The following is a 15,298-nucleotide window of genomic DNA, read 5'->3' on the forward strand; positions in this document are numbered from 1 at the left end:
TGTCTTAAAGCAGGGAAAGCAGGCTGTTCCTCGCAGCAGCCGTCTCACATCTCTATCATTAGAGCTCGATCTCAGTGAGGGATTTATACAAGTAGGAGGGAGACTCCGACGAGCTGAAGGGTTAGACACAGCCTTCAAGCATCCTATTCTCTTAGACCCATCACACTATGCGACGAAACTCCTCATCCGGGATTACGATAAACGGCTCTGTCATCCAGGTCCAGAGAGAGTCTTTGGAGAGATTCGTTGCACGTTCTGGATCCTTCGTGGAAGGGAAGTAATACGGAGAGAGCAACACCAATGCCAAGGGTGTCAGCGATGGAAAGCAAAACCATCAGTTCCAAAGATGGCAGAGCTTCCCTTAGCTTGCCTTCGCCTATACCAACCGCCGTTTTACTCGATAGGCATTGTCGAGGCAGCCATTTCAAGTGAGAATATGACTACGTTCTGAGAAGAGATGGGGCATTATTTATAAATGTCTTACAACTAGAGCGGTCCATTTGGATCTCCTGCATGCCATGGATTCGGACTCATTCCTAATGAGCTTGAGGCGATTCATTGCTCGCCAGGGCAGTCGAGCTGAGCTCTATTCCGACCAGGGCACCAATTTCAGAGAAGGTGAGAAAGAGCTGAGTGAATGGTTTAGTCGTATGTCCTCTGACCTCCAGCAACTCCTTGCCAAGCAGAAAATTGCCATCTGTTTCAAGAGCAGCTCCACACTAGCGGGACGTGGGAGAGGAAAATTAAGTCTGTTAAAATGGCCTTGTATACTGTCATTGGAGCTCAGCCCATATCTGAGTAAGTCTTATTCACTGTCCTATTAGAGGTCGAAGCAATACTGAACTCTAAGCCATTGGGTTACACTTTCTCAAATGTTGCCGACCTGGATGCTGTGACGCCAAGTGTCCTTCTAATGGGCCGGCTTGAGGACACACTGCCGCCAGTGGTGTATCCAAAGAGTGAAGGATTAAGCCGGCGGAGATGGCGTCACTGCCAAGTGCTGGCTGATCACTTCTGGGCGAGATTCATCAGGTGCTATCTGCCCACACTACAGTGCCGCCAGAAGTGGCGTGATACTCAAGCCAACCTGACAAACAGGACTGTAGTCATGTTGATGGACCCACAGTATCCTCGAGCGCTCTGGCCTATTGGCAGGGTGATTTAAGTTCACCCAAGTGTGGATGGATGTGTAAGATCTGTAGATGTACAAGTTAAGGACAGAGTTTACAACCGGCCTGTTGCCCGGCTTATTCTTCTACCTGCAATACCAGCTGGGAACGATGAGGAGAATGGCCTGAATGACTCCTAATCCACAGTACTCTTTTGCATGGTCAAATTGCAAGCAATTTGGGGGCAGCTGTGCAAAAGGGAGAGTAAAGAAAGTGAAGGCATGATGTTGCGGATGGTGCCCGAAGGACTTTTATTATAAAAGAGCAGATCGCGGCTGACCGGAAAAGAAAGTTGCTTTCACTCTGGAGATCGCTATATCGCCGCGGCCATTGCTCACGTGCAGTTCTCCACCTGTTAGGAGCCACAGACGGACACTGCAGTTCATTTTTATGACAGAAGATTGTGTATGGTGTTGTGTGTGTCCTATGAGAGTGAGTAGCAGTACTGATGTCAAGTTAATTGCATGAATGAACATTCCAAACAATGATGATGCACTTCAATGCTACATGCTAGTGTTAATTCATTACAGTGCTTATCATAGTAAGCTAAACTCTCAAATTTAGTTATAAGTCAAGATATTTAATGTTTACTGTTATGTAATGTTTATGGCTCATTTTGTTCTTGTATATGGGGAGCAGCCTATATTTTGAATGTGACTGATCAAGGTAAAGTTTAATTTAGTTTATATTACTTTGTTTGTTCCAGAGAAACCACACAAACACACCCACAAACATCCATAAGTGCCCAGATCAAGCGTAGTTCACCACTAAGCCAACTGCCTAGTTGCAAAGAAGATATAACTGCCCTTCAGTGTGCAATACACCACCATTGGACTGCCGGGCATGCTGCCTTAACAAGCTCAGATCCTCATAAATATGATGCTTCAGTTCATACAAGCAAACGCACTTTAAATCACCCTCTCATTGGCCTGGATGTTGATGTATACTGGATTTTAAGTCATTTAGCCTTCAGTGGATGCTTCAAGCTGCTCTGCCCCATACTTTCAGTATTTGCTGCTGCATTAGAGCTCACTCCCCATCTTGTTCTTTATTACTGATTGATAGCTGTACAGGCTGGCTCCCCCCATTTTGTGGATGTTCTGCAGTTAGTAATAAATCCTGTTAAACTTGACCTCATATCTCTGTCGTGTTCTGACCGACACTCCTGGTTCGATACGCTCCCTTTAACTAGCCCTAACGGCAAGGTAGTCTTCACTACAGGTACTATCAACGTTTTATCCCCAATTTTTTATCCATAGCCAGCCCAATGACAAACCTCACAAAGAAGGGGCAGCCAGAGAAAGTCCACTAGACCCCAGTGGCATAAAAGGCACTCCAGGAGTTGAAGCAGATTCTATCCTCCTCCCCGCAACTTCATACCTCTGACTTTAGCTGCCCCTTTGTCCTCCAGACCGACGTTTCTGACGCAGGCCTGGGAGTGGTCCTCTCCCAGTTCTATGATGGAGAGAAACATCCAGTCGTCTTTGTGAGTCGGAAGCTTAACCTTGCAAACAAAAGTATATGGCTGTTGAAAAGGTGGCCCTGGCTATTAAGTAGGCAGTCCTGAAGCTCCGCTACTTCCTGCTTGGATGGTCGTTTACTCTAGAAATGAATCACGTTCCACCTCAGTGGATGACCAAAGATATAGATACCAATGCTCGGGTCACTAGATGGTTTCGGACACTTCAGGACATCCACTTGACAGTGAGATATTGCGCTTGGGCCTCCCATGGCAATGCAGATGGCCTTTCAAGGATGTGGTCTGGATGGACAGGTCTGTCAAAACACCTCACCACTCCAACCCTAACCTCTGCCATCAACAGGAAAACTCCCTGGACCAGGATAACGCTTTGGGTGGGGAGTCATCTAATTCCCCATCGCCATGGTCCTTAATGCACGCCAGCTGCACTACCCTCAAGCCCAATCAGCCACAGCTACCGCTTGTGAAGAGAGCTTCATATAAACGGCACTAAAGGACAATCAACTTGACTGACTGTGTCTGTCTGTCTGTCTATCTATCTATGCCCATCACCATGCCCCTGTATTAGGAGGACTATGTCTGCCTGTATGTAAATCCATATGTCTGTGCCCACCACCAACCACTCCTATTAGGAGGACTTTGTCTGTCTATCTATCTTTGCCCATCACCACCTCCTTCTATTAGAAGAACTATGTCCATCTGACTGTCTATCCATCTATCTATCAGACAGATAGACAGACACAATTCCTGTCTATGCTCACCACCGCCTCCTATTCGGAGATAGATCTATCCATTTATTTTTTTTTTGTCTATCCATTTGTGCACATCACCACACCCTTCTATTGTGAGAACTATGTCTGACTGTCTATCCATCTATATATCAGGCTGACAGACAAACAGAATTATTGTCAATGCTCACCACCGCCTCTGTCTGTCTGTATATCTATCAGTAGCTACATTTCCACTGTCGGGCCCGCCCAGTTTAGTGGTAATCAGGCAGGCAGATAAAGCACACCATCGCATTATCATGAAACGATTAAAATGAAGACAACCGAAACAAACAAATGACACGTTACTGTACAGCATTACATTATATGTATATATGCACAGGCCTATGAATTTTCATTCATTATATTTGTTTACTCGTCGACTGACTGTTGGCATCGTATATCGAGTAGTCTCGCCACTAACGGAGGGACCCAGTGCACCATCCCTAATATAAAACCACAGAATTTCTCCGTTAATAACTCGGTATAAAATGTATTTTATAACATACTCATAGACGTTGTCAAACATTCAGCCCAAATGCTCCGGAGGCACTTAAAACAATTTTTAAAAAATTTCCCTAGGCTATTTGACACCTAATAAGTAATTCTCCTTTATTTAAGAGAATAAATTTAAGGATGTTTCATATTGTTTGGTTATAAAGTAATAAAGTAATAAAATAGGCTATAGCATATATTTCGTTGCGCTCAGCAGCTTTAATAAAGCTCTACATTTAAAATTTTATTTTTAAATTTTACCACATCATATAAAAACATAAACACTTGTTTGAGGACATAGAACACAGTTTTTACTTGCAGTTTTTCCCAATTCGTTTGTAAAGCAGCACTATGCAGGATTGCATGACAGAAAAGAAGGTTAAGTTTCTGGTTTCACTCACCCAAAAAATATTTGCATGATTTGATTAATATCATTGTATCCAAATACTTTATAAAAAATATTTCACAACTCCTCCGTTGTTTATTGTTTTTAGAAAATATCTAAAATCTTTTTTTCAAATAGGCCTTAGTAAAATGAAAGTTTAAAATGGCTTGAAACAGTTTCATTTATGTATTGTATATACCTATGTTACGTGTTTAAGTTGTTAAAATATTAAAAGGATGAAACGTAACAATCAGTGAGTCTACTGATGCTGGATGAATAAGGAGAAGACACAACCGCTTGTTAAGTGAAACAAAAAGTAAGTATTTATTAAACAGTAAATGTCAATCAATGAATAGGAAATGTAATGTAAATGTAATTTTAAATAATCGAACTAAACAAAGAAAGCAGGAGTGTTGCCAAAACAAAAAATATATATAACAAAACAATCTAACTAAACCCCAACCCACTAAACTGACTAACCAAAGAAAAATGCAGAAGCAAAACCGTAATCTTCAGCATGTAGCTTAACTAAACTTCATAGCTTCAAAACATAACTACACATGTGGCAATGCCTCCTTTAACTAACTAACAAATCAATATACTAAGCTGCACACATTACTAGAGTTCTCGTAAAGTACACACTGTTAGCCATTAGCAAAACAAGATCTCATATAATCCAATTCTCAGGCGAGTGAACAGGACGGCACATCACTGAAAAGCATTGGAAAAGAACTGATTAACTCTTTAATGTCATTACTCTGTGAATCGGGCAGAGATGTATAAAGTACTAGAGACCCAGACTTAAGTAAAAGTACAAGTACTCTATCAAAAAGTGACTTGAGTAGAAGTAAAAGTGCTCTTTAAGCACCATACTTAAGTGGAAGTACTAAAGTATTCAACATTTTTTGTACTTAAGTATTGCAAGTAGTTTATTTCAAAATTTACTACTCAAGTACTGAAAGTAAAAGTACAAGTATTGTGTAATGTAGTTATTAAAGAATGCAGTCAAAAGACATCATATTGTTTTGTTTATTTTAAATCTCTTTTTGGGGGGCACGTCATTAAGCAGAACGAAAAGAAACATGACTTACAATACTGTTTTTCTCTCACGCTTGAACCACAGATCTGACAGATTATAACAGCTTTAACACACACCTTTCAAAGTTGTGTGTCACAAAAACAGTCCATATTCCACTCAAAAAGCTATTGAAACCCGATTTCGGAGCACAATTTACTGGTTGTAAACGCTGTAAACGAATGTTCTAATTCACTTGATTTTGATTTTATTGTAAAAAAAAGAAAACGTGTATATTACTGTGTTAAATGAAAATCTGAAGTATTTTATGGCTTATGGCTATGATTTAGTATTCAAAAATGTTTCATTTTGATTGTTTTAATTAAATTGGTCTTAAACTTCATATTTTTCATATTTTTATAGTATATTTATTCATTCTGGTACTTTTACCATAAACCAACATCTCAACCATTTGGTAGAGGCTGATATTTTAGAAATTATGGGATGTGTTGGGGGAAAATGTATTGATTGTGTTAACTAGCGACATTAGGAGTTAAGAAATGCAATAAATAAAAAAATTCTATTGGTTTTTTTCTTGGTGAGACAGTTAAATGGTTACTTGTAATAAAATTGTGTCTTTTAATACAGCAGTAATAAATATGAACTGTACCCTTAATTTGACCCGCTCAAAGAAAACACTCTTTCTGAATGTATCAAACAAAACTCATGCACAGAAGACAGCATGAGCATTTATAGCAAATAAACTAATGTAAATATTCTCCCGCCTGCTTTTTAAACGCTGACAGGCGAGGTCTTACACCCCTTTGATTGGTTATTGTCTTCACCTTCTCAACAGAAAGGGCTGCTATCGGCTTTAGAAATGAAAGCGTTGTTCACTGATGGCGGTAAGAACAGCCGCGGTTACATGTATAATACGCGGTTATCACAGGTAATCTATAATAGACACAGTGGAGAAAACTTGCACCTCATACACGCCCAGGTCTGGATCCACATGTATCGCTTTAACAGCCAAGAGGAGATGAAAAGTTACCTCACAAACAGGCCAGCGGGTCAAATGTCCAAAGTGAGAGAGGGAGAGATGGAGTCTCACAACATTTCTCTGTAGTAGTGAAATAGCGGCTCGTGTGCTGTGCCGCCTTCACTCGCCCTCGCGCCTCCGTCCTTCACCATAGTATTGCGACACCGCACATAGGAGATAAATGACGTCAGTACCTAATAACCCGTTATGATCTATTACTGAACCGATATCGACCATTTTGACACCTCTAGTAACGAGTAACGATGCAGCTCATAAAAAATCTATCGGAGTAAAAGTATTAAACTCATCGAAAATATGTACTTAAGTAAAAGTGGAAGTAGGAGAAAAAAACAATACTCCAGTAAAGTACAGATACTGCCTTTTAGTACTTTAGTACAGTAGTGAAGTAGTTCTACTTCGTTACTATACATCTCTGAAATCGGGTAGATGTAAATGAGAATCTAGGTCAGCAAGAACTTCAGAATTAGAAAGTCGGGCGCACTGTTGATATTCGTGACGCACAATTACTCCATCATCTTCAGAAGTATTAGACTCAGAATCAAGAACTTCAGATACCAGAGCAGTAGTGGAAATATCAGCTTCACTTTCCTTTTGGTCTGTACAAATAGACTCTCTAGAGTGGTAAGCTTTCAACATGTTAATGTGACAGACACCGGACTTTTTTCGGCGATCAGGCGTGACAATCACATAGTCAATATCACTCAAATTATTTATCACTTTGTACGGGCCAGCAAAACGTGCAGAAAAGGCAGATCCAACAACAGGCAACAATACTAATACCTGGTCTCCTTCGTTGAAATTACGCAAAACAGATGCACGGTCGAATTTCTTTTTCAAAGTGATCTGTGCGTTCAGTAACGACTCTTTCGCTAATGAACAAGCTTGGTGTAATCTTTCACGAAATTTGCCCACATAATCTAAAACATTCATTTTAGCACTTGTCACCGGAGATAGCATATTTTCTTTGAGTACTTTGAGCGGTCCTCGGACGGAATGTGAAAAAATTAACTGTGCTGGGCTAAAGCCCAGACTGTCCTGAACTGCTTCTCTAATCGCAAACAAAACTAAAGGTGTAACCTCATCCCAGTCTTCCTCTGTGTCCATGCAGTATTTACGAAGCATTGACTTCAACGTCTGGTGGAACCGTTCTAAAGCGCCTTGGCTCTCTGGATGATATGCACTGGCTGTTCTCTGAGAGATGTTTAAAGTCTTCAGTACTTGTGCAAAAAGTTTTGAAAGAAAATTCGTACCTTGGTAAGTTTGAACTACTCAAGGTAACCCAAATGTCGAAAAGAATTTCTCTAGTGCTTTTACCACTACAGGCGCAATGATTTCCCAAAGCGGAATAGCTTCGGGAAACCGCGTTGCCGTACACATGATAGTTAATAGATTGGTTTCCAGCCTTTGTCTTGGGCAGAGGACCAACACAATCGACTATAACATGTGAAAAAGGTTCACCCATAACTGGTATTGGAACAAGCGGTGCTCATGGAATTACTTGGTTCGACTTACCTGAAAACTGACATGCCTTACATGTTCTACAATACTTCGCTACATCCGACTTTAACCTAGACAAACAGAAATGCTTTGTTGGTAAGTTTTCTTAATACCTAGATGTCCAGAAAGATCGTGATCGTGAGCCAGGGAGAGTACCATTTGCCTGTAACACAAAGGAATGACAATTTGATTTACAACTGCCCATTCATTCGTAATATCTGGACACCACTTACGCATCAGTAAATCATTGTCAATATAGGAAGCAGTTTTTCTTCTATTGGCAACTTCCATCGGAACAACTAAAGAGAAGATATTGCGCAGAGAGCCGTCTTCTTTTTGTGCTGCAATAATCTTTTCTCTGGTCACTTGCAATTTCATATCACACATTGTTTCTGGAACATCGCATATGTCATCAGTTTTGTTCTCACAAGTCATCAACACATCGTTCTCAAAGCTAGGTGCCATAAAAGTCGAAGCCAGATCATCCGCATCAGCGAATTTACGGGCTTGCGCTTGCGTAACGGCGCACGCAGGAAAGACATCAGGATAATCTTCTATAAATTCATCCAAATGATCAGTCAACACAGGTTTCTCACACACCTCTAATACTCGCATGAATTTACCGCCAGGAAGATCATTGCCAAAAATGAAATGTACACCGGGCACAGGTAAACTTTCACACACACCAACTTTCACAGAGCCTGTATACAAATCAGACTGCAGGTAAATTTCATGAAGTGGAACTGTCGTAACACCCATCTCAATCCCTCGCACTAATACATGGCTTCCACAGAATGTCTCATCGGAAAGTGGCAAAACGTCAGCAGTAATAAACTAAATCATCGCACCCGTATCACGGAGGATGGTTGTTTTAACCGGACTCGTGGATTTATCCACGGACACAAAACCTTCCAAAAGAAAATACTTATAACTGGGATCTGCATCCAGCCTATCAGAAACTGCCTGAGTTTTACCAACATCCACTTCGTGAAACATATCACCTTGTGTCATTTGCCCAGTCTCTCTCACACACATACAGGCATCTACAAGCGCACGTATCATGCACAAACACACCTTTTAAACTTGACAAAAACCCTCAACAAACTGTTATTAAAACATCAAGTTATTAAAACATCAAGGAGGACGCAGCAAAGAAATATCACTTAATAAATTAAAACTTTATTATTTTATGCAACAGCCTTATATTTAAAAGAAAAACATAAGGGCGATCATAAGCAAAAAGACCCCGAGCCTATATGGTGATCTTAAACTGATCAGATATATATTTTTCTGTCCCTTATTTATTTATTTATTTATTTATTTATTTATTTATTTATTTATTTATTTGTTTAGCGCATATACTCCTGTGCGATCTGAAAAATAGTGTAATGGCGGCACGCCATCATTACCAGACTCGGGAAAAGTCCGCCTCTCCTTTCACTCTGCCCCGAAGCCCCAGATGGCCCTCTTTGGCCCAAGGTATTCGGCGGGCCGAAAAAGGCCGGCCACTGGCCCGAGGAAGCCCCACTTTGGCCCTATCAGGCCCCAGAAGTGACAGTGGAAACGCGACTGGCTCTGACCTGCTCTAGCTGGCTCGCTCTAGGCGCGATAGTGGAAACGCGGCTAATCTGTCTATGCCCACCACCACCCCCTCCTATTAGGAGGACTACAGTATGTATGTCTGTCTGATAGATAGACAGACAGACAGAGAGACAAACTGACAGGGTCTTCTTAATAAGAGGACTATGTCTGTCTGTCTATCTGTCTGTCATTTTTTGCCCAACACCACTTCCTTTGTTTTAGGAGGACTACGTCTGTCTGTCTGTCTGTTTGTCTATCAGTCTGTCTGTCTGTCAATCTATGTCTAACACCACCCCCTTCGTTTTGGAGAGATAAATCTGTATATCTGTCTGAGAGAATTCCTGTCTATGCCCACATTACCATGTCCAATTAGGAGGACTATATTCTGTCTGTCTATCTATTAGACAGGCAGACAGACAGAATCATCCTAATATGGTCGGGTGGTGGTAGAGATGGATAGACAGACAGACAGAGTGCTCCTAATAGGAAATTGTTTTGGTGGGCTTTGATAGATAAGATAGATATGGATAGATAGATAAGGAGGATTATTAGGAGGATTTTGTCTGTTTGTTATTCTATCTGTCTGTCTATGCCCACCATTACCCTCTTCTTTTAAGAGGATCACGTCTGTCTGTCTGTCTTTCTGTCAATGCCCACACCACCCCATCCTATTAGAACTATTTCAGTCTGTCCGTCTGTCTATTTGTACCCACCACCACCCACTTCCATTAGGATGACTATGACTGTCAGTCAGTCTGTCTGTCTGTCTGTCTGTCTGCATATACTCACCCACTTATACAGAGATACAAATATACAAGAACATAAATCGTCATGTCATACACAAATACAGCCAATCCAAGTTAAAAACACAAATAAAGCACAACAACAATCGTGAGAATCTGACAATCTAACAATGTCAACATACAAATGCTAAACCAAATGGCAATATTCAAATTAAGCACATAGCTTTAGGCAATAAAAATTGACTTGTAATCTTTCTGTTACATTTTGTGAGATGGGCCTGGTTTCACAAATGGCCTAGCTTAAGATAGAGCTAGGCTTTAGTAAATAAATGTATTTGTTTAAAAAACATTATAAAGTAGGGCTGGGCGATAATTTGATAATGATAAATATCACTATATATTTTTTTAGATAAAACAATAATGACAGTTTGATGACATGACATTTTGCAGGCATTTTGCAGTCTGAACCTCCGGATGCTGCACGCAGTACAAGATTACAGCCATACAGTGTATGTTGCAGTAGGAGGAGTAAGAAAAAATAAGGGAAAAAAGGTCACAGTCACAGACATTGTTGACAAGAAACATCACTAATCTTCAGTAGACTGGAGCTACTTAGTTTTTTGCAATCCGACACAAAAAAGAGCAACGTGTACTGCAATCTGCGCATACAACTCGTGTCATCAAAAGCAGGCAACACCACAAACCTGTTTGATCATTTAAAACAATGCCACCAGTATGAAAATGCTAAGAAATTAGACCCAAACAAGTGTTGGTAAACCAACTTCCCAGCAGAATCTCATGTCATTATTTCGAAAGCCGCGCCTTATGGGAAGAAACCCCGAAAAGACGGACGAAAGATATAACAGACAACACAATCTCAATGAACACTTGATGCTTGCTGTAAACTACAGGCTGCATTATTTAAGGGCATTTGTTACGACATTGATAGGATCTTTTGTTGTCAAGCTTATGTTTCCTTTTGAATATTAAGATATTTTCTTTGAATTCTGCAATACCACTTTTGTCCCTCATCGATGGTAAAATAACCAGCCTTTATATATTTAAAGGACATAATCACTGAAAAGAAATTAGAAGCTCAAGACAAAATCTTTAAAACAATGATATATTAAAAATGCAGCAAATATATGACAGACCTTTACAAAAGCATTGGATCATCAATTAAATCCTTATTTTTCACATCAACATCAACATTTTTCACAAAACATCAACCACCCGCAGTCATTTAAGATGGGTACGAACAAAAAAAAAAAAAAAAAAAATATATATATATATATATATATATATATATATATATATATATATATATATATATATATATATATATATACTAGCGCGAAAACAATCCATTATACTGTTTTCACAGTTTCAGTTTAATTAGTTTAATCAAGCGGTTTGAGCAGCATGAGCTGGACAGACTTTACAAACTATTTGCAGCACTAATAGTATTCCTAGATTACCTCGGAAGAATAAACTCAATCTGAAGGATGAGAAAACTCAGAAACTCGTGTGAATGGAGGGGCTCCCGGCAAACTCGCTGTGATGCGCGATTTTTAAAATGAGAGTCTGCATATGCCTATTCATACCAGTTTGTCAGATAAAATTAGTTTAAACACCCGCGGATATAACTGAGATCTGCGCATAACATGCGTCCTGCAATATGCAATGTCAAGAGTGACTCCATAAATAAACTGCACACACTTGATTATTTAATGCGTGGACACGTCTCACGGCACAAAGCATAGCTAAACCTTTAAATGTCCATGCTTAATCAGTCATCCATAAGATTTATCGATTAAAGCGTTATTGACAATCAATCGATCATCAAGTAATCATTAGCATCCCTAAATAAAATATATTGAAAGATATTTTAAAGGACTGTTCATCTAAAACTGAAAATTCTGTCACCATTAACCCACCTTTTAATTTTTTTCTGATGTTGAACAATAATATCCTATAACTTGTAAGGTTATGTGTCTTTGGTTGTTGAAACAGTAAATGCTAAATTAAGATTGTTCTTTTGTTTATTATGTTTTTATTTATACTGTCATACAGCTGAAACATTTCACAAAATGTGTTAAATCAGCTGCACAACGGGATTGGCATGCTGAAAAGCCTTTAAAATTGATAGATATAAAAATTTGACATTTATCGTGATAATTATCGATATCGACTGATATGAAAATATTTACTGTGATAATTTTTTTGCCATATCACCCAGCCCTATTATAAAGACATCTAAATAACAATGGCACTGATATATTTTAGGATATCTCATTATAAACCTTTGAACTGAGACATTTAAACATGCAATTTAATCTAGGACTAACATTAGCCCTAAGGCCTGTCTGTGAAACCGGGTGATAGTATTTATGGTGTTACTCTGGAGATGTTTTCTCCCGTTCTTCTTTCTCTGTCTCTCCCTTGCTGTACTTCAAACCTTCTGCATCAAGCTGGTCCTCATATGGGTGTGCCTCCATCTATTACGGTGGCCAGGAAGTGCAAAACAACATTACAAAATGTGAAATACCTTTACGAAGCTTGAGACAACTTTACATTTTGAAAACCATTTTTACCTGTCATAAGACACAATTACATAGGAAAAACGATTTTTTAACATCTTTAAACCACTTTTGCAGATCAAAATGTGCTGCCACATTTATATGACTATAACATTAAACAATAATCAGTAATTGGTCTATCTGTTACAAATACTTACAAGCAACCAGCTGCAGCTGATCCTCATTAAAGAAATTGTGCCTTTGCTCTACAGTAAAAATACAAAGGACAAAAATAGAATATAAATCAAAAACGCTAAACAAATATACTTACAGAAATGTTTAAATGAAATAATATACAATGACTGTAAAAGTCTGCCACTCTTGAAGTTGGATCATTTGACTGCTTGATTCTCAGACATCTCTGTATTAAATCGAACGTTCGAACGTTCTACAAATTCCTGGAATGCTTGACGTCACACAGCGCCGCTGTCAGGTAAGTGCGTCTTAAAGGTACAGTAATCAATTTAACCATTCTTTGTGATTGCTGTTATTTTCGTTTTTCTAGCTTTCTTTTCTGTACGTGCGCTGACTGCTAAAACAAGCCCGCGCCTTTAAATAGCTTTGGTGTGTAAATAAATGTCAAAATAAAATAAACAAAAAATGACTTACATGAAGCACAACAGTATCTATCTATCTATGCATATAGCTATACATATACCTACTTATCTGGAAAATATACAAGAAATAAGCATGTCATATACAAATACACTAAGCCAAGTTAACAAAAACACAATAAATAAAACACAACTACAGCCATGACAGTCTGACAATATAACAATGTTAATTACAAATGCAAAACAAAATGACAATATGCAAATTAAGCATATAACAATAAGCAATAAAAACGGACTTATAAATCTTTAAACATAATACATCTGTTACATTCTGTAAATATATAAAATGCCTAGGAAAAACACAGTATTGCCTGTGCCTGGAGACATTTCTCACTATAATTTATTGTGATCTGAGAAACTCAAACATGCAATCTAATCTATAACTTGCTAATTTTGAGAAATTAATTTCATTTAAAGAAAATTCCTTGCCGTTGACATGTTTTTTACACGATTCCTTTATTTATTTAGGTAGGGCAAGCCATAATTTATGTCCTGAGTGAGGTACATGACCTCACATAATCCAGGGAAAATGAGCATTAAACAACCAGTCTGTGGATGCAGACCAAATGTAATCAATAAATCAGTGTCAACATTACCTTTTTCACAAATTGAAGAAGTTAAAGGTTAGAAGTTAAGTTAAAGAGAAGTTTAAAAAGTCGTTTTTTTTAAGTAGTTCATGTGAAGTGCATAAAGCTGAGCTGCTGACTTCGTGCCAAACTTTGTGCATGAACAAGGATTCTGAAGGCATCACCGCATCATCTTCAAGAACATTTAAGTCATCTTTTAGCAGCATTTCCTCTTCCTCCTTGAGAGCAATGATGGCTACGGCTTTCTTTTGTCTGGTTGTCCTTCTAAATCTTTGTTTGTGAATATCTCTACATATGCACTAAAAAGCATTTAATCAAAACCATATATTTAAAAAGGTAGTTCACCCTAAAATGAAAATTCTGTCATCGTTTACTCACCCTGACTTGTTCTAAACGCATTTAATTTTTTTTTTTTTTACACAAAAGAATATATTCTGATGTCAATGGTTACCGGTTTTGAACATTCTTCAAAATATGTTCTTTTGTGTTCAACAGAACAAAGAAAACTCAAAATGGTTTGGAACCACTTGAGGGTGAGTAAAAAGTGAGTAGATTTTTATTTTTGGATAAAGTATCTCTTGGAGTAAGTCTTTTAAAAAATAAGATTAGCTTTTAATGAACTCACAGGCAGGGACGCAGTGGCGCAGTAGTTAGTGCTGTCGCCTCACAGCAAGAAGGTCGCTGGTTTAAGCCTCGGCTGGGTCAGTTGGCGTTTTTGTGTGGAGTTTGCATGTTCTCCCTGCGTTCGCGCGGGTTTCCTCTGGGTGCTCCGGTTTCCCCCACAGTCCAAAGACATGCGGTACAGGTGAATTGGTTAGGCCAAATTGTCTGTAGTGTATGAGTGATGTTTCCCAGAGATGAGTTGCAGCTGGAAGGGCATCCGCTGCGTGTGGATAAGTTGGCGGTTCATTCCGCTGTGGCAACCCCGGATTAATAAAGGGACTGAGCTGAAAAGAAAATGAATGAATGAACAATGCTTATAATTATTAACTGATTATAATTTTATGGGTTGAAAAACTCCAGCAAGAAGTAAGAAAGCTCATGCTTGTCGTGAGATGTATTATCAAAAATTATCACAAGTAGTGCTGTAATCCTTTTTTTCTTACAGTTTTATCTGTGAATAAAAAACTGTTCGTAAAAAATAATGAATCACATATTATTATAATAGTACAAATTTTATACAATAATAAAGAATAATATAAAAAACTATGTCTGCATTCAAATGAAAAATCTTGTTTTGGAAAAATGTGTAAAGATGACAGTGGTTCCAAACAATCCCTGTTTACAGGATCAAAAAAGGCCAGTACACGTTGCTGTTATTTTTAA

This window comes from Danio aesculapii, chromosome 19, assembly GCF_903798145.1.
Source record: "Danio aesculapii chromosome 19, fDanAes4.1, whole genome shotgun sequence".
In the NCBI taxonomy this organism is placed as follows: Eukaryota; Metazoa; Chordata; class Actinopteri; order Cypriniformes; family Danionidae; genus Danio; species Danio aesculapii.